Raw genomic sequence first — 26,504 nt, forward strand, 5'->3', positions numbered from 1 at the left:
AAATATGGCTGGGGTTATCCAACCTCTATTCCAAGACGTTTGGATGTTGGTTTATTATCTATGCCTCAGGTGGCAGGGGGGAGATGGGTAAGATACCCGGCGGTCACTGTCCGGGAGGTGGGGTGTCAACCTGATGGAAGGGGACTCTGCAATACCTGGCCATAGGAATCTGTATACATCCTTTCTCTTACTTTCAGAACCATTACATGGCAACGATTTAGTATTATTTCACACATGGACAGAGACTGTCGCTTACAAGGTGCTACGAAAGATTAACTGACCTCTGTACTCAGAGACAGTAATAATTTGATATCCTTTGGGACAGAATTAAAACCGAAGCAAGGGTTAGGCTTGTTAAACTCATATTTTTGCACTCACCGAACTCCCGGCTAGGTTACAGTTCGGAGTATTAACACCTCTGTTTCCTTTTGCTTGTCATTCTTTAGGACCCAATATACAGGAGTTTAGGTAGCCCCTTTTTCTTAACTACTCACTAAACATGGGGCAACATTAAAGGGAGGTCTTTTGCCTGCTCCAGCTACAGTTCTGTTTAGGGCTGGGCGGACTTTGCGTAGCGCCACTACTCAGAATTTTGAAAAAATTTGTGAAAAACGAGCGCACGTCCTGAGTAGGGCTGGGCGGACTTGGCGTAGCGCAACTATGCAGAATTTTGAAACAAATTGTGGAAAATGAGCGCACAACCTGAGGGACCGTGTGCCCGGGACAGGGGTCCTAGGATATGGGTCCCTTGTGCTTGGGCAGGCTCCCCGATCTCCACGGCCTGGCTGGGTTGAGAAGCAGGGCCCAGCCCCGGGCCTCCTGAGTTTCGGTCAGGGCCTGGGAGCCCACGTCCTGCGGCCTGCCAAGTGTCCATCTGCCTGGGACAAGGGTCCCTGGTGCACAGCCCCGGAGCCCTGCAAGGGCAGACGGGAGCCCTACCACTATGGCTAAGCACGGGCAGATGGGAGTCCTTTCGGTCCCGGCCATCTGGTCGCACCTTTCCCTCGGCTATCTGGTCACACACAATGCTTTCCAATTGGGCGACCAGATGGCCGGGCTGCCCTGGAAGTCCCGATGGGGGATCATTCTCCTCCCCGATACCAGCCAGGGCTCCAGGATGTTGGGTGCGTCCGGGCCTAGGGTCCCCTGAGTGTCTCGGTGCGCACGGGTTCCCAGAAAGATGTGTGGCTTTCCTCCGGATTAGTAGGGACAGGGTATGCCGGAACACCAACCCCCGGGCTGGCGGTTCTTTTCTGGGGACCAGATGGTCTATGCCCGGACAACACCTCCCCTCCCTCCTGGGGCTCCCTCCTCTGGCCCATGGCATGGCAAAGTGCCCGGGATGGGCTCCATGGGTCCCGGGCAGTCCTCCCCCGGACGTCCGGGCCCGAGAGCTCCAGTGGTCCTCCCCATGCCTGAGGCGCAGCCGGCGTCCCGAACCCCCAGGAAGCGGAGCCCCTGAGCCCTGCGTGGGCAGGCGGGAGCCCTACCGCGAAGGCTCAGTGTGGGCAGATGGGTGTCCTTTCGGTCCCAGCCATCTGGTCGCACGCAATGCTTTCCAATGGGGCGACCAGATGGCCGGGCTTCACTGGAAGTCCCGATGGTGGCTCATTCGCCTCCCTAATCCTAGCCAGGGCTCCAGGAGGCTGGGCTGGTCCACGCCCTGGGTCCCCTCTGTCACTCGGTGTGCACGGGTTCCCAGAAAGAAGGGTAGCCTTCCTCCGGATTACTAAGGGCAGGGTATGCAGGGACACCCCTCCCGGGCTGGCGGTTCTCTGCCGGGGACCAGATGGGCTATGCCCGGGCAACACCTCCCAGGCGTCCGGGGCTCCCTCCTTTGGCACGCGGCGTGGCAAAGTGCCCGGATGGGCTCCATGGGCCCCGGGGCGTCCGGGAGCTCCTGCGGGCCTCCCCATGCCTGAGGCCCAGCGTAGGGTCTCCGAGCCCCCCCAAGCCCTGCAGCCCCCGGAGCCCTGCAGCACCTCCGAGACCTGCAGCACCTCCGAGACCTGCAGCACCTCCGAGACATGCAGCCCCCCCCCAGACCTGCAGCCCCCCCCCCCCCCCCCCAAGACCTGCAGCCCCCGAGCCCTGCAAGGGCAGGTGGGAGCCCTCCTGCAAAGGCTCGGGCGGGCAGATTGGCGTCATTTCGGTCCCGGCCATCTGGTCGCACGCAATGCTTTCCAATGGGGCGACAAGATGGCCGGGCCGGCCTGGAAGTCCCGATGAGGGCTCATTCGCCTCTCCGATCCCAGCCAGGGCTCCAGGAGGTCGGGCGCCTCTGCGCCTAGTGTCCACTCCGTCACTCGGTGCGCACGGTTTACCAGAAAGCCTTCCTCCGGATTACTAGGGGCAGGGTATGCCGGGACGCCCCTCCCGGGGATGGCGGTTTTCAGGTGGGGACCAGAGAGGGGCTCCATGGGTCCCCGGGCGTCCGGGAGCTCCTGTGGGCCTCCCCATGTCTGAGGCCCAGCGTGGGGTCTCCGAGCCCCCAAGCCCTGCAGCCTCCCGAGCCCTGCAGCCTCCCGAGCCCTGCAGCCTCCCGAGACAGCTCGGGCGGGCAGATTGGCGTAATTTCGGTCCCGGCCATCTGGTCGCACCAATCCCCTCTGCCATCTGGTCACATGCAATGCCTTCCAATGGGGCGACCAGATGGCCGGGCCGGCCTGGAAGTCCCGATGAGTGCTCATTCGCCTCCCCGATCCCAGCCAGGGCTCCAGGAGGTCGGGCGTCTCAGCACTTAGGGTCCCCTGCGTCACTCGGTGCGCACGGTTTACCAGAATGGGGGTAGCCTTCCTCCGGATTACTAGGGGCAGGGTAAGCCCAGACGACACCTCCCCGGCATCCGGGGCTCCCTCCTCCAGCCCGCGGCGAGGCAAAGTGCCCAGGACGGGCTCCATGGCTCCCCGGGCGTAGCCTTCCTCCGGATTACTAGGGACAGGGTACTCTAGGACCCCTCTCGGTTTAGCATTCCTCAGCCAGCAGCTGGAGGGGCCAGGATGCTGCCCCAGCCCTGGGTCCGTCCCTGGGCCTGCTGTGTGGCAGGCAGCCCTGGATGGGGTCCGGCGGGACCGGGGAGCCTCCCCCTGCTGGGCGGGACCGCCTGCTTGGGCCCCTAGGGGCCCGGGTACGCACCTGCCTCTCAGCCCCTTGCCGATGGTCCTTTTTCTCCGAGTTTGCTCGGTCAGACCTCCGTGAGGTACGGCGATGCTGAGACGGGGGAAGGCAGTTCCTGGGCCACCCGCTGGGGCCCCCAGGGGCCCTGGTACTACGCACCTGCCTCTCAACCCCTTCCCAATGGTCCTTTTTCTCGGAGTTTGCTCAGTTAGACCTCCGTGAGGCCTAGCGATGCTGAGACTGGGAAGGCAGCACCAGGGCCCGCCTGCCGGGGCCCCCAGGGGTCCGGGCATGCACCTGCCTCTCAGCCCCTTCCCGATGGTCCTTTTTCTCAGAGTTTGCTCAGTTAGACCACCGTGAGGTTTGGCGATGCTGAGACGGGGAAGGCAGCACCTGGGCCTGCCCGCTGGGGCCCCCAGGGGCCTGGGTACACACCTGCCTCTCAGCCCCTTCCAGATGGTCCTTTTTTCCGAGTTTGCTCAGTTAGACCTCTGTGAGGTCCGGTGATGCTGAAACAGGGGAAGGCAGCACCCGGGCCTGCCCGCCGGGGCCCCCAGGGGCCCGGTTACGCACCTGCCTCTCAGCCCCTTCCTGATGGTCCTTTTTCACTGTGTCTGCTTGCCCAGGAGAAGGCAGGGACGCTAAGCCAGCATACCCCCTGCACAGGGTGGCCTGCCAGGGGATGCCCCAGCTGTACTCTGATCGATTGGGCACTCTCGGTCGGTTTAGGGATGGACTGCTTGGCCAGCCTCGGCTGCTGTTTCGAGCAAAGCGCTTCCACCCCGCGTGGACCGTCCGACTCGAGGGCCTGCCGCCTGGTGGGAGACCCCACCCAGCAGAGCGAAGGCCGAGCGGCCCCGGCAGCTCATGCCCCCCAGATGTCTGACCAGAGCGGGAGGGGTCGGGTGGCGCCAGGCCCTTGGATGCTGCTGCAGACCGACCGAAGGCACGCACGCCACGCCGTCACCCCTCTCTGCCCAGCACATTTCCACAGCAGCTCGGAACAACTGTTCCGAGGGGTGCCGCTGCCGCCAGACTCCGGCACCCCTGCGTCTCACTCAGGCTGCACCTCGGCCTGCCTCTCCCTCCCGGGGAAAGACAGCTGGGCCTGCCGGTGCCCATGCGACTGTACCTCTCCACACCCCTCCAGTGAGCCCTCCCGCCCAGGCGGGTGGGCTCCTGGCAGGCTTCCGAGAGGGAAGGGTTCATGAAGGTTGCCGGTCGGGGAGATGGGCACGTGGCCCCCACCCCGTCAGCAGGTGCAGCTACCTGGTTGATCCCGCCAGTAGCATATGCTGGTCACAAAGATTAAGCCATGCACGTGTAAGCACACATGGCCGGTACAGTGAAACTGCGAATGCCTCATTTAAATCAGTTATGGTTCCTTTGATCCCTCCATCTGTTACTTGGATAACTGTGGTAATTCTAGAGCTAATACATGCCGACGAGCGCTGACCTCCCGGGATGCGTGAATTTATCAGACCAAGACCAATTCGGGCTCGCCCGGCTGCTTTGGTGACTCTAGATAATCTTGGGCCGATCGCACGTCCCCATGATGGCGATGATACATTCGGATGTCTGCCCTATCAACTTTCGATGGTACTTTTTGTGCCTACCATGGTGACCATGGGTAATAAGGGTTCGATTCCGGAGATGGAGCTTGAGAAACGGCTACCACATCCAAGGAAGGCAGCAGGCATGCAAATTACCCACTCCCGACTCGGGGAGGTAGTGACGAAAAATAACAATACAGGACTCTTTCGAGGCCCTGTAATTTGAATGAGTACAATTTGAATCCTTTAACGAGGATCCATTGGAGGCCAAGTCTGGTGCCAGCAACCGCGGTAATTCCAGCTCCAATACCGTATATTAAAGTTGCTGCAGTTAGAAAGCTCGTAGTTAGATCTTGGGATCGAGCTGGCGGTCCGCCGCGGGGCGAGCTACAGCCTGTCCCAGCCCCTACCTCTCGGCGCCCCCTTGCTGCTCTTGACTGAGTGTCCTGGGGGTCCGAAGCGTTTACTGTGAAAAAATTGTGTTCAAAGCAGGCCGGTAGCCTGAATACTTCAGCTAGGAATAATGGAATAGGAATCCAGTTCTATTTTGTTGGTTTTCGGAACTGGGGCCATGATTAAGAGGGACGGCTAGGGGCATTCGTATTGTGCCGCTAGAGGTGAAATTCTCGGACCGGCGCAAGACGAACCAAAGCGAAAGCATTTGCCAAGAATGTTTTCATTAATCAAGAACGAAAGTCGGAGGTTCGAAGACGATCAGATACCATCGTAGTTCCGACCATAAACGATGCCGACTAGCGATCCAGCGGCGTTATTCCCATGACCCGCCGAGCAGCTTCTGGGAAACCAAAGTCTTTGGGTTCCGGGGTGGGGGGGGGGGGGGGGGGGGGGAGTATGGTTGCAAAGCTGAAACTTAAAGGAATTGACGGAAGGGCACCACCAGGAGTGGAGCCTGCTGCTTAATTTGACTCAACACGGGAAACCTCACCCGGCCCGGACACGGAAAGGATTGACAGATTGATAGATCTTTCTCGATTCTGTGGGTGGTGGTGCATGGCAGTTCTTAGTTGGTGGAGCGATTGGTCTGGTTAATTCCGGTAACGAACGAGAAACCTCCATGCTAGCTAGTTACGTGACCCCCAGTGGTCGGCGTCCAACTTCTTAGAGGGACAAGTGGCGTTCAGCCACACGAGATCGAGCAATAACAGGTCTGTGATGCCCTTAGATGTCCGGGGCTGCACGCACGCTACACTGAAGGGATCAGCGGGTGTCTACCCTTCGCCGACAGGTGCGGGTAACCCGCTGAACCCCATTCAAGATAGGGATTGGGATTTGCAATTATTTCCCATGAACAAAGAATTCCCAGTAAGTGCGGGTCATAAGCTTGCGTTGATTAAATCCCTGCCCTTTGTACACACCGCCCGTCGCTACTACCGATTGGATGGTTTAGTGAGGTCCTCGGATCGGCCCCGCCAGTGTCGGCAATGGCCCTGGCGGAGCGCCGAGAAGACGATCAAACTTGACTAGAGGAAGTAAAAGTCGTAACAAGGTTTCCGTAGTTGAACCTGCTGAAGGATAATAAACGGCGGAGGGGCCCAATCGACCGACGGCGCCAGCCCAAAGCCCACGGCCGCCTCCTGGAAACACACACCAAAGGCACAGGTGCCCAGCCCTGCCCTGGCGCACCCCAGCCGGCAGAGCGGTCTGCGGCCGCAGGGGGAACTCGGGTGAGGACCGGGCCTCTAGCGGGGCCCTTCTATCGGGGACGACCCGACCAAAGCGTGAGGGACAGGGGATGGGGGGCGTCCCCAGTCCCCTCTCCCTTTCTGGGAGGGGCACAGCGGTAGGCCATCCCGAGACAGAACCCAAGCTCACCCGGCACCACCCCCGCGGTGGGGGTAAACCAAATGGCAGTGGGCTTGTACCACCCCCCCAGAAGAACCTGCTGCTGGCTGGGCCCTCCTTCGCCCAATGTCCCGGCCCGACCGAGATCCGGGCGACTGAGGTTGGGCCCTTCTTGTGTGGCAGGGCAGCCTGGAAGAGAAGGGGCCAAGGGCCTGCGAGGGGACCCCGTCTCCACTTGGTGGGAGGCATGCAGGATGGGGAGCTGCCTAGCTCTTCCCTTCCGGTTCCTCTAGCACGGGCAAGGGTGGGGTGGGCTGTACAAGCCAGTTTGGTGCATGGCTCGAGGCCGCCCGGCTGAGGTGCAGGTGGGGCGATCCTCCCTCGATGCCAGGTACCCAGTTTGACCTGGTCCCGTGCGGCCGGGCCGAGGGGTTTGAAGAATCGTGCGGACCCTCCCGGTTACTCCGGGAGGGACCGGTGGCTGTGGGGCTGCCTGCTCCTGATGCACCGGGAGCACCCTTCCTCACCTGCGGGTGGGTGGGGGGACTCCTGGGCTGTTTTTTTCTCACAACAGTGCAGTCTGACTCCCAGAGGGGAAGCCTTGAACGGGGCGCCTGGGCCGTCTCGCCGCGCGGGCGGCGGATGAACGGCATCGCCTTCCTCCCGCCTCTCCTGCGCCTGCAGGTGGGCGAACGTTTTCCAAAAGTTGCCTGTGACTCTTGGCGGTGGATCACTCAGCTCGCGCGTCAATGAAGACCACAGCTAGCTCCGAGAATTAGTGTAAATTGTAGGACACATTGATCATCGACACTTCGAACGCACCTTGTGGCCCCTGTTTCCTCCCGGGGCTACTCCGAGGGTCGCTCGATCATCAATCGCCCCGGGGCTTCCCCGGGACACGGCTGGGGCCGTCGCAGGGTTAGCTCCGCTTCCCCTTCATCCCCCCACAAGTTCAAACCCTGATCGCCCGTGGCAGGGTCCCTCGCCGGGTCCAGCCACGGAGGTACGCCGCCGGCGGGCCTGGCCCCGAGAAGGGGTCTGGTGACCGGTCCGCCCTGGGCCCGTCCCGGTGCGGCTGGCTGTGTGCCGCGCGTGGCTGTCTGTGGTGTCCCACCGGGTGCCCGTGTGCACGTGCTTCGGGCGCCCACCTCCGCTGCCGGCTTCCCGGTGAGAACGATACCCCTCCAGATGCGATCTGGGGAAAGAGGGCACACGCTGCCAGGCCCCTGCTCCGGCAGGGGTCTGGCCTTCCCCAGCATCCCCCTTGACGCTCCGGCGTTATTCTTCCAACTACGACCTCAGATCAGACGTGGTGACCTGCTGAATTTAAGCATATTACTAAGCGGAGGAAAAGAAACTAACCAGGATTTCTCCAATAATGGCGAGTGAAGAGGGAAGAGCCCAGCGCCGAATCCCTGCCTGACGCCGGGCGTGGGAAAGGTGGCGTACAGAAGACCAACTTCCTGGCATCGCTCAGGGGGCCCAAGTCCTTCTGATCGAGGCTCACCCCGCGGACGGTGTTAGGCCGGTAGCGGCCCCCGGTATCAGGTATTCTCAGAGTCGGGTTGTTTGGGAATGCAGCCCAAAGTGGGTGGTAAACTCCATCTAAGGCTAAATACGGGAGCGAGACCCATAGCCAACAAGTACCGTAAGGGAAAGTTGAAAAGAACTTTGAAGAGAGAGTTCAAGAGGGAGTGAAACCGTCAGGAGATAAACGGATGGCGTCCGTGCAGTCCACCCGGAGGATTCAACACGGCGGGAAGGTCGGTGGTCTGGGAGATCCGGACCCCTCAGCGGGACCGGCGCCCAGGCCCTACCTGGCCCCAGCAGGGCACATTTCCTCTGCGGCGGTGTGCAGCGACCGGCTCCGGGTCGGCTGGGAAGGCTTTGGGGTGGCAGGTGGCCCTCCGCTCCGGCGGAGGGTATTACAGCACCCCTGGCAGCAGCTTCGCCGTGTCCGTAGGGCCGAGGGAGATTCGACCGCCTCTGCGCCCTCCCCCAGGCACACGTGCTCGGCCACCCCTTCGGGGCGCGCCGGGCGGTTGAAGGGGGGACGGGGCCCCCTGTTCCCGGTGCGACTGTCGACTGGGCCGAACTGTTCTCAGTACGCCCCGACCGTGTCACGCTGCTGGGCGGGGAGGCCCACGCCGGGCACCAGGGATCTGCGGGGATGTCGGTTACCCACCCGACCTGTCTTGAAACACGGACCAAGGAGTCTAACACATGCGCGAGTCGGAGGGCCGAGCGAAACCCTGTGGCGTAATGAAGGTGAGGGCCGGTGTACGCCAGCTGAGGTGGGATCCCGCCGCATTTCCACTGGCGAGCTCACCGCCGGCCCGTCTCACCCGCTCCGTTGGGGAGGTGGAGCATGAGTGTGCGTGATAGGACCCGAAAGATGGTGAACTATACCTGGGCAGGGCGAAGCCAGAGGAAACTGTGGTGGTGGTCCGTAGCAGTCCTGACATGCAAATCGGTCGTTCGACCTGGGTATAGGGACGAAAGACTAATCGAACCATCTAGTAGCTGGTGTCCTCCGAAGTTTCCCTCAGGATAGCTGGCGCTCGGAGCCCCCAGTTTTATCTGGTAAAGCGAATGATTAGAGGTCTTGGGGTCGAACCGATGTCAACCTATTCTCAAACTTTAAATGGGTAAGAAGCCTGGCTCGCTGGCGTGGAGCCTGGCATGGAATGCGAGTGCCTAGTGGGCCACTTTTGGTAAGCAGAACTGGCGCTGCGGGATAAACCGAACAACGGGTTAAGGCGCCCGATGCCGACGCTCATAAGACCCCAGAAAAGGTGTTGGTTGATATAGACAGCAGGACGGTGGCCATGGAAGTCGGAATCTGCTAAGGAGTGTGTAACAACTCACCTGCCGAATCAACTAGCCCTGAAAATGGATAGCGCTGGAGCGTCGGGCCCATACCCGGCTGTCGCCAGCGCAGAGAGCCGCGGGGGCTAAGCCACGACGAGTAGGAGGGCCGCTGGGGTGCGCACGGAAGGTGCGGGGGGGTAACACAGGCCTGCGGGAAGCTGCCTCCACCACCTGCCCTCCGGCACAGGGGCCTCCCCCTCCCGGCCCTGCCCCACGGGATGCGGGGATGGGGGCCACCATCCCTTGCGGGTCGGCAGGGTGACCAGATGGCCTGGCCCGATCGGGTCTCGCCTTTTGGCTTCTCCCGGACAAGTCGAGCAGAGAAGCGAGCAGCGGCAGCCCCAGCCCCGGGGGAAGGAGCCTCCCGAGCGGCTGCCTCGGAGCGCCTGGCCACCCTCTCTGGACTGCAAGGGCGACTGGGTACGGCACCCACCCAGGCCATCTGGTCGTCTGGCTGCACGACCAGATAGCCCTGCTGGCTGGGCGACCAGATGGCCCTGCGGGCCGGGCGAACAGATGGCCCCGCGGGCTGGGTGTCCAGATGGCCCCGCGGGCCGGCGGCCGGGCTAACTCCAACTTTTGTCCTTCCCCAAACTATGTGGGGGCTTAATAGTCACGAAAAATGGGCACCCCGGGTAGGCTGTCGGGGAGAGGACGTGGCCTGGGCTTAACCCTCCTTGGTTCCAGCCGAGCGTCCGGGCGCTGGGGACCAGGGGTCCACTGGGGCCCAGGAAGGCTCTCCCCGGCCTGGCTAGGGTTCGGAAGCTGGGCCCGGGCCCGGGGTTTGTGCTCTGTCCCAGGGTTCCATGGTGTGGGAGCCCCCCATCCTGCAAGCCAGCCGAGGGTCCGGGTGCTGGGAACGGGGGTTCCACCGGGTCCCGGGGAGGCTCTGCCCGGCCTGGCTAGGGCATCGGAAGCTGGGCCTGGGCCCGGGGCTTGTGCTCTGTCCCAGGGTCCCATGGTGCGGGAGCGCCCCGTCCTGCAAGCCAGCCGAGGGTCCGGGCACTGGGGAAGGGTGTCCACCGGGGCCCGGGGAGGCTCTCCCCGGCCTGGCTAGGGTTCGGAAGCTGGGCCCGGGGCTTGTGCTCTGTCCCAGGGTCCCATGGTGTGGGAGCCCCCATCCTGCAAGCCAGCCGAGGGTCCGGGCGCTGGGGAAGGGTGTCGACCGGGGCCCGAGGAGGCTCTCCCCGGCCTGGTTAGGGTTCGGAAGCTGGGCCCGGGGCTTGTGCTCCGTCCCAGTGTCCCAGGGTGTGGGAGCCCCTGCCCTGCAAGCCAGCTGAGGGTCCGGGCACTGGGGATGGGGGTCCACCGGGGCCCAGGGAGGCTCTCCCCAGCCTGGCTAGGGTTCGGAAGCTGGGACCGGGCCCGGGGCTCGTGCTCCGTCACAGGGTGTGGGAGCCCCCCGTCCTGCAAGCCAGCCGAGGGTCCGGGTGCTGGGGATGGGGTCCACCGGGGCAGCTCTCCCCGGCCTGGCTAGGGTTTGGAAGCTGGAACTGGGCCTGGGGCTCGTGCCCCGTCCCAGGGTGCGGCAGCCCCCAATCCTGCAAGCCTGCCGAGGGTCCGGGCGCTGGGGACAGGTGTCCACCGGGACCCGGGGAGGCTCTCCCCGGCCTGGCTAGGGTTCAGAAGCTGGGACCGGGCCCGGGGCTCGTGGTCTGTCCGGCGGTCACCGGGGTGCGTGAGCCCCCGTCCTGCAAGACAGCCGAGGGTCCGGGCGCTGGGGAAGGGTGTCCACTGGGGCCCGGGGAGGCTCTCCCCGGCCTGGCTAGGGTTCGGAAGCTGGGACCATGCTCCGTCCGGTGGGCCCCGGGGTTGCGGGAGCTCCCCGTCCCGCAAGCCAGCTGAGGGTCCGGGCGCTGGAGACAGGGGTCCACCAGGGCCCGGGTAGGCTCTCCCCAGCCTGGCTGCTTTCAGAAGCAGGGACCGTGCCGGTGAGCAGGGATGGCTGGCTTTATCTGCTACGCTGGTGGAGCGTAGTTTTCTGCCCACCCCTAGTTCTGTCATTGTTTAAAATCGAGGAAAGTCATTTCATTGGTTGCAGCACTGTTGTTTTTTCCTTAAAGAAGACATGCAATTGGCTTACTGCACAATCACCATTGTGTTTATCCATAGAATGACTAAGTATAAAATAAGATCACTATCCGGTCGCCCAACCATGGCATGGACTACCAAGCATGGGTTTTCACTATTTCAACTAGGAAACATGAAGCGAGTTCTTTTTGATACCATGTCACAGTGGGATTTTCCAATGACTGTAATTGTCCTACACCCACTCCAATCAAAGTGTATACTTATATTTTTCTTAGCCCTGAAGAAGTCACGGTTTACTGCCATGAGACACAACAAAACACGTGTTGGCTAAGACTATGATAAACCGTATACAAGAAGAACATTACACTGAAATATAAAACCAAGCAGTGGATTGTTGTTATCACTATACTGTCATCAATTTGTGGTTAAACTGCAGGCGTGTGCAGGGGATTGTTGTGTTTTCTGTCTGTGGCTTCACCACTTCATAGGGAGAGGGGTGGTCTTCCCTACCCCTTTGCACAACACTCGTACTATATTGCACCCAATAGTAGCTGCGTACTGCCTAGGAGTGCCAACACCATATTAGACCAACCACCAACTGTGCATTCTCTGTAGTTGTTGGTCATATTACTCCATTTTGTGCACCAGGGTTACCCTGCTGGTAATATCTAATGTCAACGAAAGGTAGGATGTGGGGTTAGTTGAACATCCACATCTGTCTTATCTCCTGTACTACCTCTGTGTACCATTTTAATGCAAATTGCTGAATATGTAGTGCACATCATTTATGATCTGTATTATATACTCGTCACTATTGCAATAAGGTCTACTTAATGAAACGAATAAAAATGATTTAAACTATCTCATGTACTACCTAGTAATGGTAGATTGTCCGCTGTACTAGTTGTGGTAATAGATGGAAAGCATGCACTACCGCTGACCATGCCTGAAAAAGTGTGTGACGTCTCTGCTGATTCTGCCCATCCTATGAAAATGTACATTGCTGCATACGTTTTCTGAGTAAGATGGCCGTTGTTGAAATAGGATTGATGCTGAGTATATCTGCGTGCAGTGATGTAAAACAGCTGTCGCATCTAGTTATAAAAGTTGTAAACTACCACTTTTTATGTAACAATAATAAGACAGCATGTGTCTTCTTTACGCGCTTTACCCCCCATGCTGTCATAAATGGCACGTTGCTTGTGTTTAACACCAGCAGCATTAATTCTTGATGTACTACTTACCCCTCGGGCAGCGGCAGCCGGGAGTAATAAAGCACTCAGGAAAAAACAGCTGGGACAGCGAACCAGAACCCGCCTCACGAGCAGTCAAGGCGCCCACTCACTGCGCAGCACACAACAAACACACATCTGAACTGAAGCTTTCTCCAGGCATATCACTTTAGCAATCCCTGCTTCAAACATTAGTTGCTGGGTTTACTAAGTAAAATGTGAAAGACAAAAATGGTTAGCCCTGCCCCTTTCACGTCGTCCCTGCTGTCACAAAACGCCAAATCCAATACCTCCTTCGAGGCTTGTGTTTCAGTAATGGACCACAAGTTGCAGTTTATAAAAATTTGATCAACAAAAACCGGTTCTGCTACCAACAGAAACCAGCAAACTGATGTGTACACGAGCCGGCACGCTTTAGCAGCCTCAGTGTGGTTTGTTGAAAAAGCAAGATTGGCTAAAATGGACCATTTGAGATGGTGCTTGGTGATAGTAAAGCATGAAATCCAGGCCAGCTGACCGACCAAGACAAGGCAAGCCCAATATTAGTGTCAAGAATCTAAGAGCTGCCGAGTTTCTTGGTTTCCCAATAATCCCCTTGTATTAAAAAAAACACACATGCTCTAAATGCCAGACAGCAAAGACTTTCAAAACAGATCTAAAAAAAAAAAAAAAAAAAAAAAAAAAAAAAAAAAAAAACTCTTCTCGTCCGAAAATACTTCCAGGAATAATTCAACCCATGTCCAGGACCTCATGGCCCCAGGGACTTCAAGGGAGCTGAATATTGTAAATATGTATTCTATACTTGTATTACCATAATTATGCCACCTTTCATTTTTATAATCGCGATTGTATATGTAACTTATTAATATGTAAATTCCATCACGAGTAATTTATGTACCTTACTTGTTTCTATTGTAAAGCGCTCCGACACCTTTGGGTAAATTTTGCGCTATATAAAATTGCATCAAATAAAAGAATAAACCTGGACTGTATTAACTACTACCCACACATGAAACTGAGAAACGTGAAAGCTCTGTAGACTACTGGTTTCCCCTTCGTGTTCTGAACACTAGAAGCCCATTTCAAGTTAAACTTAAAGGACAAACGTCCGTGCAATTTTTGGTTTTAATTATGACGAGCAAAAGAATATTCCAGGGTGGATTAAATATTTTGATTTTTGCTCATCATCAAAACAAAGACGGTACCTTTCATCAAGTAAGGCGGAAAGAAAAAGTCAACTCAGCCCGCTAGTTAAAAAGTCCACAGGAACGTGGAAATAAATCAAAGCGGTTATAAATGTATTTAATGTACGTGTAATTTAAAGAGGTCTACCAGCAAACAAAATACGGTATCTACACGCAAGAATATGCAAGTTGGACAGGCAACGGAACTGGTATAACGAGGCCCTTCCTTGCAGCTTTGACCAATTCTCATGAGCTAAACTTTCAAACAAACTAGATTACATCAGAGCTCAACACCTGAAAACGTAGCCAACGCCGACACGTGCGGGTCATGTTTGTTATTAGCAAGTCGTTGTAAAGCTCACCTTTCTGAGGCAGTCAGTCAGTCATCTTCTACAAAAGCACAAACCCCGTCCCGTTTGAAACCTGGAGGTCAGTGCCTGACTGTTCTGTCTGCCTCACCCGTATAAAAGAATCTCGAGGGGCGGGGCCACAACGCCTATCGCCAGCTAATTGGTTGGAGATAAGAAGGATACCTCCGAGTGCTTGAGTGAATAGTTGTGATAGAATGAGACAGTGGCACGTGGTAGTGTTTTTCTGTAAATTTAGCCGCACTTCGTTTACCTTTTACTTAATTGTTTCTCGTCTTAAACAGAAGTGGCCCCCAGAAAACAGGAGACAGCTGATATCCAACGAATCCCACTCAGATAACCAAATTGAACTCGTATTACTGATTCTCAATTGTATGTACAGAGGTGCCTAGAAGCATTATAGTCATCAATGTTACAGAGAGGACCTGGTTTGGCAGTTCGGGCTGGACTGTTCCCATGAGGCACAGGGTCAAGACTGATTTGCATATGGCCAGGTCTAAACTGGGGTGGCATGGTGAGCAAAAGAATGATGGATTTAACCCAGATCTTTTGACTGGGGGTGAATGTTTTGATTAGTTCTGCGTTCCGTCCATCAATTGTGTGTCTTTTACTCTAGTTTGGACAATGCCTTTGTATGCTTCACAATACCTTCCAACTCTATGCAGTTGCCAAAGTGAACTTGTCCTTTGCCACGATGGTGTCCTTCAGCCAATCATTGCTTTCTGTCAACAGCACAAAGCATGCTGGTACTTGTAGTGTGGCCATATCAGCTCCAGCAGGCGTGGTGCAGCTGATCCTAATAGCATGGCTTTCTGGATGTCTGTCTCATGATATGGGGCACGTTGACAACTATGGATCTGTACACCTGGCTCTATTGTAAGATTGTGAAGTAACAACAGGATGTATGTGCATGTTTGATCTAAATTTTAATATGAATTCAACTCTACATGTGTACCAGATAAGTACCAGACAAGTTGCGGCAATACTTTTACATTATTTTAATCTTTTATGTCTTTAAGGAACATTTTGTTAATTTTGCTTATGGGGCTATTAAATTATTTTACATTGTATTGTGAATTTCTGTTAATAATGTGTTTGGGTTTTTGGCAACGCTGTTATCGAAACCAAATGTCAATAAAGTTAACTAGAGCGCACACTACAAAAAAAAATACATAACTGTTTTCTGGCAGGTTGAAGCAGATAGAATGAGTCTACCCACCAGCAAGCAATATTTATTTCTAAACAGTTTGCGAAATGAGATCAGAGGTTGTGCATTGATGCCGTGGACAGGAACGTTCTACGAACCAGGACCCAGCACAGAAAACACCTGCCTTATTTCTCCACAAATTTTGGGGCAGATTTACAAGCCCCTTGCAACACTTTTGCGCTGCCCTTGTGTCACTTTAGTGACGTTAAAATTGCGGCCAATTTACAACGTGGCGCATCTAGCGAGATGCATCACGTTGTAAAGCCCTGCATCACATTATACCTGCGTCACGTATAATGATGCTGGGTGGCTGTTCCCACTCAGGAAATACTCGTAAAAGTGGTGCATTGAAATCTACAAGATTTCACTGCACCACTTCTAGGATGCCACTGCGTCAAAACCATACACCTGCTTGAAGCAGGTGTAAGGAGAGACGCAGTGCAGTGAGAATAGGATTCAACAAGCATTGCTGGAGTTACGTCGTGCTTACGACGCAACTTCAGCAATGTGTGACTTTTGCGCCAACAGATTTGCCAGAATTTCTGATGCATCAGTCAATCCTTGCGCCATACGGCGCATCCATGGTGGTGCAAGGGTTTCACAGGCTGACGCAGGGAAACTGACGCATCTCTACAGATGAAACAGTTTCTTATATATCTGCCTCTTCGTGTCTTGCCCGATCCAGTAGTTTCAGATATTGGAAAAGTAGATTTTTATTTCGGAGGGGGGGGCATAACAAAGTAACTTACTTTTGATCATTAAATAATTATTTTTATATGGCGCTTTCTTGGCCCTAAGACACCAGAGCCTATTACATGTGCACCAGATTACTTTACACTTTTAGATTTTTTAAATACTTTTGGTTTATTTTTACGCTTGGTAATTCGCCCAGAATTACAGATGGTGAGGTGACGCCAGGGCTCGAATTGGGATCCCCAGTTCCAGGGTCAGCTGTTCAGGCGGTTAAGCCATACCCTGCACTTAATATTATGTGTAAAGTGTGATATTCATGAAGGCACGAGAACACAAGGTAAAGAAACTTGAAAGTCAACGTTACGTGACTCAGCAGTCTGGGTAGCCTCTTGCAGCAAGGCAGAAACAACTCATGTTTGCACGCACGGAAAAACAAATGCTAAGATGTAGTTTGAATCCTTTGCAAATGTGCAGTGTGGAATGAGGACAAACCGGAAAGGTGTGAGCGCAGTTTCCGATGGCTCCTCTTCAATAATGTGACTATCGCTTGGGATGAACAATAGAATATTCGTAAATAACTGTCCCTGTAAAAGTAGATGTTCTGGCCTCATTGTAATTTTAGGTGCTAACAAATTAATCTGTCAAAGAATGAGTGCCGGTGCCAAAAGCACTGCTCCGTAGCAGCTTGCGTCTAAAGCTATTAAATGTCAGCAGCCAATACCAAGGGCCCAAGGGCGGGCCCTAAATCAGATTGAGCACAGACTCCCTGGGCAGAAACAACGTTTGTTGTCTGTTGTGGGGGTGAGGAGTCCATGGGGTGTGATGGCCGGAGGTGTCAGGAAAATGGGAAGGTTTCAGGGGGTTGATGGAGTGCTGAGCCACATTAAGGGCTGAGATTACAATGTATTTATTGAGACCCCGTGAAAGGGAGGAGCTGCTGTTTGCATGACATTAAGTCAGGTAGCTCCCTGCAGCAGCCCTCGGAAAATTTGTCTCGGGCCGGGGCCCAGCTCGCCCATGCCCAAGGCCAGCCCTACCCCTACCGGACACTCCCTGCTCCTTTTATCCCAGTATTGCAGGTTCTTGTCTTCTCCTTCGTGACTGTCCACCTTTCTCTTCCTAGGTGTTTGTTTTACGCTCTTTTGCCCCAGGTAAATGTCTCATGTAGACAAGCATTGGCATAGCCAATAGGTCTCGTTTTTGGGACCTTATAAGTATTTCATTTTGCAGCACAATATCCTTGGTGCAACAACATCAGCTGTTGAATGGCTAAACCTTGTACCTTATTTGTGTTTAGTCATGCAACAGTTGATGTTGTTGCACCAAGGATATTGTGCTGGATAACTAAACACTTATAAGGTCCCAAAGGCGAGACCTATTGGCTAAGCCAATGCTTGTTATTATACTAATAGGTAATAGCTGAATTAAACTGGAGCATCAGAAGCTGGGACGGGACATTGGTTGGAAGCGGAGGTAGGTAAAATACAGTGAATATTGTGTACATACTGGTGGATGGGAGAGCACGTGAATGCGTGAACAGGACTTTAAATGCGAGAATTTGTGTATGAGAGAATGAACACGCAGTGAGTGAGAATGAGGGAGACTGAGTGTTAGTGAGCTTGATTGAATGAAAGAGAGGCTGCAAGTGTGAGAAGGCATTAGAATGACCGTGAGGGAGTGTTAAAGAGTGCAAGGTGGTGTGGCTGAGATGGAGTGCGTGACAGTGAGCGTAATGGAGTGAGATCGAGTGGGTCAGTGAGTAAGAATAAGTGAGAACGAGTGAGTTTAACATCGAATGCAAGTCACTGTGTGAGAAAGTATAGGAGAGTGAGACTAGGTAAATATAAGTGAGTGCGAATAAATGAGTGACAATGAGAGAGTCAGAATGAGACGGTGAGCATGAGAGGGAGTGGACGCGAGTGAGAAAGTATGACTGAGTCAGAGTGTCAATAAGTGAGTGCACAAAAAAGTGAAAGTGAATTACAATGAATACATGAGTTCAAGTAAATACGAATGAGTGAGTTCACGTAAGGGAGTGAGAAAGCTGTCATCCTTGCAGGTCGGTCACTGGACCCACTGGCACACTAGAGGAAGTAAGTACTTGGCAAAGAGGCATCTGTGGGAAATGCTCGTGTTGACATTCTGGGGCAAGTTCTTTGTATGGGGCACCCTGGCATGCTGGATGAAATTCGTGGCATACGGGATGAAATTCGTGGCATACGGGAGGACAGCCATGAGTAACTGGTGGCCCTCCAAGACTAGGGGTATGTTATAACATAAGGGTCAGCTATAGTATCGAGAATACGTCGGGGAGTCCGGAGGCACCCTATGGCAGAGCCATGGTCGCAGGGAGCACGGGGGGAAGGGATTGGACACAGATCCTGAAGAAAGTGCCCTGGATGAATAGGACAGAGAGGAGGGAGGGGGTAACACAGGGGAGAGAGGTGATGGGGAGCCACACCAAAGGGAATAGGAGATTAGATGACGGAGCTGAATGCCGTACCGTATACCATACAAGCGCACAACTGGGTCGACATGGGACACACACGTCACCTCCCCCATAGACGGATCTAATAGTTGACAAAACTGCACAAAATGTATTGTCGACAGCCAGGGGAGAGGAGTTGGCCTAATGGCTAGGGTGGTCGTCCTCAAAACTGGGCAACCGGGTTAGAGTCTCGGCAGGGACGCAACATCCTGTGATTCTCGGCAAATCACTTAATCTCCCCGTGCCTAAAAAAAAAAATTAATGTGTCTTCATGTAACGCAACTGGTGCTCGTGTAAAGAGCTCTGATACCCTATACCACCTGTCAAGTTCGCACTATATAAAACTCCGTAAACAAAAAAAAAACACAAGAGCCTTACTTGTGGTATTCAGGTTTTTCTTTTCTTTTTTACACCTCTGTCTTTTATTTACTCGCTGTTTCCCTACTCCCCTGGCATTGACTAGGAGTCCTATGGGGCTTGTGATACGAGACAAGCTCAGAGAAAGCCCAGACACCAGGTTCTGACTGTCCCAGTCCGAATGAAGTTGGGAATCTTTGATAGGCAGAGACACCAAACGGAAAGTCATCATATGAAGCGCTGTGACTGGAGAATGAGATTACACGAACGCATGACAACATACTCGACGACTGACGTCAAATGTTTGCATGAAAGCCTTACACCCACAGTGACTTAAGATGGGGCAGACAAACTGGCCTGAGATGGAACCGGTTTGAATGAATAAATGCAAATAAAATATATTTTGAAAAAAGACATCATCCATGGCAATGGATGCCACTGACGGCAACATCCTGGCACCGGCATACTGCAAGTCATTTCTGGTCAAAGGGGCACGTGTGACAAAATATGGCCCTGCCACAATGAAAGTAGTTTTTAAAAACAAATAGCAACAAAAACAAGAAGCGCGAGCAAAAAGTGGACGCGAGTGGTGCGCGGGCAAGCAAAAAGTGGACGCGAGTGGTGCGCGCGCGATGGGAAAAGTGAAAGTAGGCTGGTGAGTGGTGTGCGATGTGCGCGCACCATGACGAGAGGGGAAAGCCATTTGGCACCTCTGCTCGTCATTGTGCGCGTAACTGCAAGATGGTGGCCGGCAAAAGCCTTTGGAAGCACTTTGAAATGCCACTTACTAAATGTCTCACCGAGCAGCGCATCCGCTGGCTCAGGCGAAACCTAAAAAATAAGCGCTGGTCCCCCAAAACGAGGCCCACACCAGCATCCACGGACTGAAATTGAGCACTGAAAATACTAAGGTCTGCATCACAGACGAAAAGAGCTTAAACGTTTCCCAAACTGATCATTGAGTAACCTATCAGGGGGCTTGCTTTAAATTCCAGCAGCTATAATCCTGAATTTAGTCTACAAATACCTAAATACAGAGAAAACAAGCATTGACAAAAACCAATAGGTCTCGTCATTCTGAACTACTGGCTTTGCCAATTTTTTTTTAGCTTCGCTGAACAGCATCCCTGACGCTGTGCTGAGTGGCTAAAGTTATATTTAATTTTTAAAAAAGCCTTTGGCATCTGCCCACATCATCATTGACGTGCAAGCACCATGCATGTCGTGCCTACAAAATGAAAGAGGTGCTTTTTTTGTGGGTTTCTTTTCTATTTAGTTACATATCAGAGTTGGTTAAAGTGGGCAAAGGCATTTTTTAAAGTGATTTAAGTGAGTCGGGGCTACGGTGAGAAACGGAAGCAATGTGTGAGAGCCAAAGCAACAAGGGAGTGTGGAAGCAACACTAGGCAGGGGTGTTATGAAAGAGAAAGCAACACAGGAGAGGGTGGGGCAAGAACGCAAAAGCAACACGGGGAAGTGGGGGATGAATGTGAAAGCAACACGGGAGGATGGGGGATGGGCATGAAAACAAAATGGGAGAGTAAGGGACAGGTAACCAATATGGACAGCGCAGATGGCGGCCAGCATTGAGAAGAAGCTTGAGGGAAAGTGCAAAAGGGAGTGGGTGGGTATCACAGCACAACATGCAGAAGGCGAGCGCAACACGGAGGGTTAGGGTGATAGAGAATAACACAGGGGGAGGAAAGGGCATGAAGGATATGGCTCAAAAACACATTTACTCTCATGGAATGCTCAACACAAAAGAAAAAAGTGGTGCGTGAATAGTATGCATTAGAACAAGAGATGCATGACTATCAATGTGATGTTAAAGGGGCAATGCTCAATGGGAAAGAAAACCACAAGATTGGCAAGCTAGAGCAAGAATAACAAATAGGCAAATGAGAGTGAGAACGAGAGACAGCCAAGGTCGGACTACTCAATAGGGCAATCAGGCAGTGCCCAATGGGCTGGTCTGACAGATCAGTGTGAGGGACAGTGTGCAGCAGTTGTGGGGCATTTTGTTTTACTGTTTTCCCATGTATTACTACTTTTTTCGCTATGTGCTTAGCTAATGGAGGCACTTTCATTTTGGTGCCTAGGCCTATTTTTTGTTTCAGTCCAACCCTGGAGCCAACCAGGTGGGCAACGCCCATTGGGCTCAAACGGCTTCTGCCTCCTCCCCCTTCCCCATCATGTGCGTCAGCCCTGGCTGAGACAGCTTCCCGGGCACACACACAGCCACACCCGAGTACTTCACATTTACTTGCTAGTGAGGCTTTGTTGTGTTTTGACCCCTTCTTAGAGCCCCTGCAGCTCCACTCTGCATATTGCTGGAAGAATCAGCAACTCCTGAAATTTGTAGTAGCCCCCCCCCCCCGAAATTTGGCTCTAGTTGCGCCTCTGGAGCCAACCAATGATAAGCAAACGGCAAGCTCCAATCCCCTTACTGTTCTAGGTGAGCCACACTATGCCGCTCAGCAGTAGGACATGCGTTGTCTAGAAGGCTCAACCTAAAAACTTCAATGGACTAAATATGTTATGGGATTGGGAAATCTGTGAGGTCTGGTACATTGCAAGATTTTTTTGACTCATAATATTGGGACAATATTTGACACACTTATTAGTGTTTTCTGCATAATTATTGGACCTCAGTTTATTTTAAATTGAATTTTAAGCAGTCATTTTGTATACATCAAGGCTAAGAAGCCTAATATTAGAGAGGTAATTATCTTTTGTAGGCTCTGATGGAGAGTCTGCTGGATTTAAATGTAGGACAAAAGAAACACAACAGCCCCCAAACACATGGAGCACCACTGCAATTCTCATTGAGCACCTCTGAAGCGAAAGGACATGATGCTGTGACAGCCCAACGTTCCAGGCACCGGAGGTTCTCTCCCCTTTAGCAAATCATTGTGAGTGTCTACCATGCTGAGCAAAGTTCAGCCTATTCACAAAGGCATTCTCAAGTATGTGAAGTAGTACTCCTGTTATCAGGGACATCATTAATGATACCATTTAACATGTCATGAGTGATGTAACATGTGAGGTCATAATCAGTGCACAATGGGGGCAAAGGTTCTGGTTAGCTAACTAAGCTATAACTGGTGAATAATAGTCTTTATTCATTAAAAAAAAGTCTCATTTCAGCACCTAACGATAAGGTCACTCTAACCTTTGGTTATTTTAGTGAATTTCAGCTTTAAAAAAAAACATGCATGTTACAAACTTATTACCATAGCTAACCATAAAATAATGGTAACCTCTGCTTGGTTCAGTGAATTTCAGTGTTTCTTTTGTGCATGTTCTAATTTAAGCATCCATCCAACACCTGTGAGGGTGTACAACCTCCATGCTGCGAACGGCCACTGTTCCCAACCTGCACTCAACTGCCACACTGTGCGCGGCCTTCGGCCATGTGCAGCAGAGTTGACAGGAGGGTCTGGCCTCCACCATGGGCAACCTACGCCCAACCCCAGCCAACCTTGTCGCTGCTCACAGTCTTCAGTTTTTAGCAGCATAGTGTTTGCTCTATGCCTTACCCATCATGGTCAGCTAACCGCCACCACTGCAGATGCCCTACAGCCATGACAATAATGGTTGACTGCAGGGTCTTGTTCAACGTTTATATTTATTTATTGTTGGAATTTGGGTACCAGGTTGATGCACTGTAGCACACAGGAGAGCTTCAGGGTGTACAAATGTAGAAAAGTGCCTATTGTTATACAGCCACCCAAATCCTTTCTGGATTGATGGTTCTATTCTTTAATTTTTACTCTGCACTTGGATAGTGCTAACCAGGCCACATTGCATGTGCTCTAACCCCTAACAGATGTCAAAATTGCCTATAGTCCTGATGGGCATATTCAACTTGCCTGTAAGTCCCTTGCATATAGTACAAAAGTGTACCAAAGGCCTGTAAGTATACTGCCACTAGTGGAATGCAGCACATATTGTGCCACCACTAAATTGAAAATGAAAAGTATGTCTCCTGACCTGCCCCTATAGCCTGGGTATGCAGTTTGAGATACTGCCAACTCAACCTGGCAAAATAAACCTCCTACCAGGAATAAACCTTCACTTGTAGGTCAAAGCCTACCAGACAGCACAATTGTCTGGTTGCTAAAGACGTCTTGGGGACATACTGAAAGCTGACCTACTCTATGACACCCCCCTTTACAACACTCCACTCCATGGCGGGTCACTCTATCCAACTCCATTCTACGACACTCTAGGATCATCTACTCAATGACACTCTACACCACTTCACTCTATGACACTATGCCATTCAACTCTACTGCACTTCCTAGTCCCCTCTTTTGTGTCTTTAAAAGTTAGAAAAAGGCAAACTACACCCTCAGAGGCTGAGCAGAGAGTGTTTAAGAGACTGCTTAATCTGCTTTTTTGGCAATAAAAAGTGATTTGTTCAAGTGAGCAAAAAGCAGTATTTTCAGTGGTTTTAGATTCAGAATTGGGCCTTACTTGCTGGCTAAAACAGGAGCTGAAAAGTGTGGATTGAGCCTGTCTGTATCCAAGGAGATTCTGAGTTCAGGAGCAGCTCTCCCTGCCCCCCTGGCCATCATCCTGTGCTTACTTGATGGGCCATCTAGCTCCCAAGCAACCATGACCCCCCCTACACCTGTAGGCCCTTAAGGTATGTATAGGGAACCCCAGGACAGCCACCTCCATCTTGTCGCTCCAGCCTCTCTGTGCCCTAAACAGTCCATTGAGCAAACAACAGAAAAGGTGGTAAGAACGTATGTACTGTGTATTCTTGATACTTTAAAACTGCTGAGTTTTCTCTACCCATGACTGCTTAAATTGAACTCTTTGTTTCTATGCACTCTGTACTTTTAAAACTTCGGTTTTTTCTACCTGTGACTGTTGAATTTCTCTCCTAGTTTTCTCTGCACTGTGCTTAGGCCTGCAGGGGCAACCCTCCAGCCCCCCCCCCCCCCTTTGCGTCTTTAAAGTTAGAAAAAGGCAAACTACACCCTCAGAGGCTAAGCAGAGTTTTTGTAAGAGACTGCATAATCTGCTTCATGGTTCAAACTGTATTTGGAAAGTGTATGTAGCACTCGTTTTTGGCTAGGAAAAGTGATTTGTTTAAGTGTGCGAAAAGCAGACTTTTCAGTGGTTTTAGATTTAGATTTGTGCCTTACCTGCTGGCTAAAACAGGACCTGAAAAGTGTGGATTGAGCTTGTCTGTATCCAAGGAGATTCTGACTTCAGGAGCAGCTCTCCCTGCCCCCCTGGCCATCATCCTGTGCTTACTTGATGGGCCATCTAGCTCCCAAGCAACCATGACCCCCCTACACCTGTAGGCCCTTAAGGTATGTATAGGGAACCCCAGGACAGCCACCTCCATCTTGTCGCTCCAGCCTCTCTGTGCCCTAAACAGTCCATTGAGCAAACAACAGAAAAGGTGGTAAGAACGTATGTACTGTGTATTCTTGATACTTTAAAACTGCTGAGTTTTCTCTACCCATGACTGCTTAAATTGAACTCTTTGTTTCTATGCACTCTGTACTTTTAAAACTTCGTTTTTTTCTACCTGTGACTGTTGAATTTCTCTCCTAGTTTTCTCTGCACTGTGCTTAGGCCTGCAGGGGCAACCCTCCAGCCCCCCCCCCCCCTTTGCGTCTTTAAAGTTAGAAAAAGGCAAACTACACCCTCAGAGGCTAAGCAGAGTTTTTGTAAGAGACTGCATAATCTGCTTCATGGTTCAAACTGTATTTGGAAAGTGTATGTAGCACTCGTTTTTGGCTAGGAAAAGTGATTTGTTTAAGTGTGCGAAAAGCAGACTTTTCAGTGGTTTTAGATTTAGATTTGTGCCTTACCTGCTGGCTAAAACAGGACCTGAAAAGTGTGGATTGAGCTTGTCTGTATCCAAGGAGATTCTGACTTCAGGAGCAGCTCTCCCTGCCCCCCTGGCCATCATCCTGTGCTTACTTGATGGGCCATCTAGCTCCCAAGCAACCATGACCCCCCTACACCTGTAGGCCCTTAAGGTATGTATAGGGAACCCCAGGACAGCCACCTCCATCTTGTCGCTCCAGCCTCTCTGTGCCCTAAACAGTCCATTGAGCAAACAACAGAAAAGGTGGTAAGAACGTATGTACTGTGTATTCTTGATACTTTAAAACTGCTGAGTTTTCTCTACCCATGACTGCTTAAATTGAACTCTTTGTTTCTATGCACTCTGTACTTTTAAAACTTCGTTTTTCTCTACCTGTGACTGTTGAATTTCTCTCCTAGTTTTCTCTGCACTGTGCTTAGGCCTGCAGGGGCAACCCTCCAGCCCCCACTTTGTGTCTTAAAGTTAGAAAAAGGCAAACTACACCCTCAGAGGCTAAGCAGAGTTTTTGTAAGAGACTACATAATCTGCTTCATGGTTCAAACTGTATTTGGAAAGTGTATGTAGCACTCGTTTTTGGCTTGGAAAAGTGATTTGTTTAAGTGTGCGAAAAGCAGACTTTTCAGTGGTTTTAGATTTAGATTTGTGCCTTACCTGCTGGCTAAAACAGGACCTGAAAAGTGTGGATTGAGCTTGTCTGTATCCAAGGAGATTCTGACTTCAGGAGCAGCTCTCAATGACCCCCTGGCCATCAGCCTGTGCTTGAGGTAACACGCACCTTACATAAGTTTGCTATTGGACGCTATATCTGTGCTCTCATTGACTGCTGTTATCTGGTGTTTCTATTGGGCTTAGGGGTAGTGTTCTGATTGACTTATAGGTCTAGGGTTCGGATTGGTCCCTGGGTTAGTGATTCTATTGGGCGTAGGGCTTAGGGTTAGTCTTCTAATTGGTGGATAGGTCTAGGGTTTTTGATTGGTTCCTGGAGCTAGGGTATCTCTTGGACCTAGGGCTTAGGGTTTAATTTATGACTGACTGCTAGGAATAGGACTGTGATTGGTTGTAAGGGCCAAATCTCCTATTGGTCATAGGGTTTAGGACTAGTGTTGTGAGTTGTTTGTGTTAGGATTTCTGAAACTTTGAAACACTGAAACCTTTTAGACACTTACGCAATAGTGACTGGGGTGAGTGTCTGAAAAGCTTCAGCGCTCCGCCCATCATCTCTTTGTATTTGCTTTGTTCACCTTAAGTTGGCAGGGTATGCCCAGATGTGGGTCCATTGCTCACTTTGCCACTGGATTCAAGCTTGCCTGGCTGATGATGGGTGTTACTCAGAAACTGGCCCCAGGATGCTTATTTCTGGTCCAGGGAAGACCTGGCTTGGCAGTTCGGGCTGGACTGTTCCCATGAGACACAGGGTCAAGGCGGATTTGCTTATGGCTGGGTCTGAACTGGCGAAGTGAGCTAAAGAACGATGATGTATTCAACCCAGATCTAATTGTGACTGGGGTAGCTGTCTGAAAAGTTTCAGTGCCCTGTCCATCATCTCCTTGTGTTTGCTTTGTTTACCCTATGTTGGCAAGGTATGCCCAGACATGGGTCCCTTGCTCACTTTGCCACTGGATTCAAGCTAGTCTGACTGATGAGGGGTGTTACCCTGAAACCGGTCCCAGAATGTTTTGGTTCTGGTCCAGGGAAGACCTCAATTTGCAGTTCGGGCTGGACTGTTCCCATGAAAACTAGGGG

General features: G+C 52.3%; 1 protein-coding gene and 3 pseudogenes across 3 annotated transcripts in view; 3 read left to right on the forward strand and 1 right to left on the reverse strand.

The window, feature by feature from the left end:
- The window catches only part of LOC146834526 (ferric reductase 1-like), a 594,548-nt gene that overhangs the window by 499,651 nt on the left and 68,393 nt on the right, over positions 1–26,504 (reverse strand). The window contains exon 1 of one of the 3 annotated variants that reach the window (XM_085601922.1): positions 14,154–14,278. The exons of the other annotated variants lie outside the window; for them this stretch is intronic. The gene's annotated coding sequence lies outside the window, so the exon portion shown is untranslated. Of the gene's footprint in view, positions 1–14,153; positions 14,279–26,504 lie in introns of those variants that run through there. 3 annotated transcript variants of the gene reach the window in all.
- Positions 4,384–6,210, forward strand: LOC146834528 (18S ribosomal RNA; annotated as a pseudogene).
- LOC146834529 (5.8S ribosomal RNA) lies at positions 7,188–7,336 on the forward strand (annotated as a pseudogene).
- LOC146834530 (28S ribosomal RNA) lies at positions 8,684–9,522 on the forward strand (annotated as a pseudogene; the record flags this gene model as incomplete).

This window comes from Triturus cristatus, chromosome 4_2, assembly GCF_964204655.1.
Source record: "Triturus cristatus chromosome 4_2, aTriCri1.1, whole genome shotgun sequence".
NCBI lineage: Eukaryota > Metazoa > Chordata > Amphibia > Caudata > Salamandridae > Triturus > Triturus cristatus.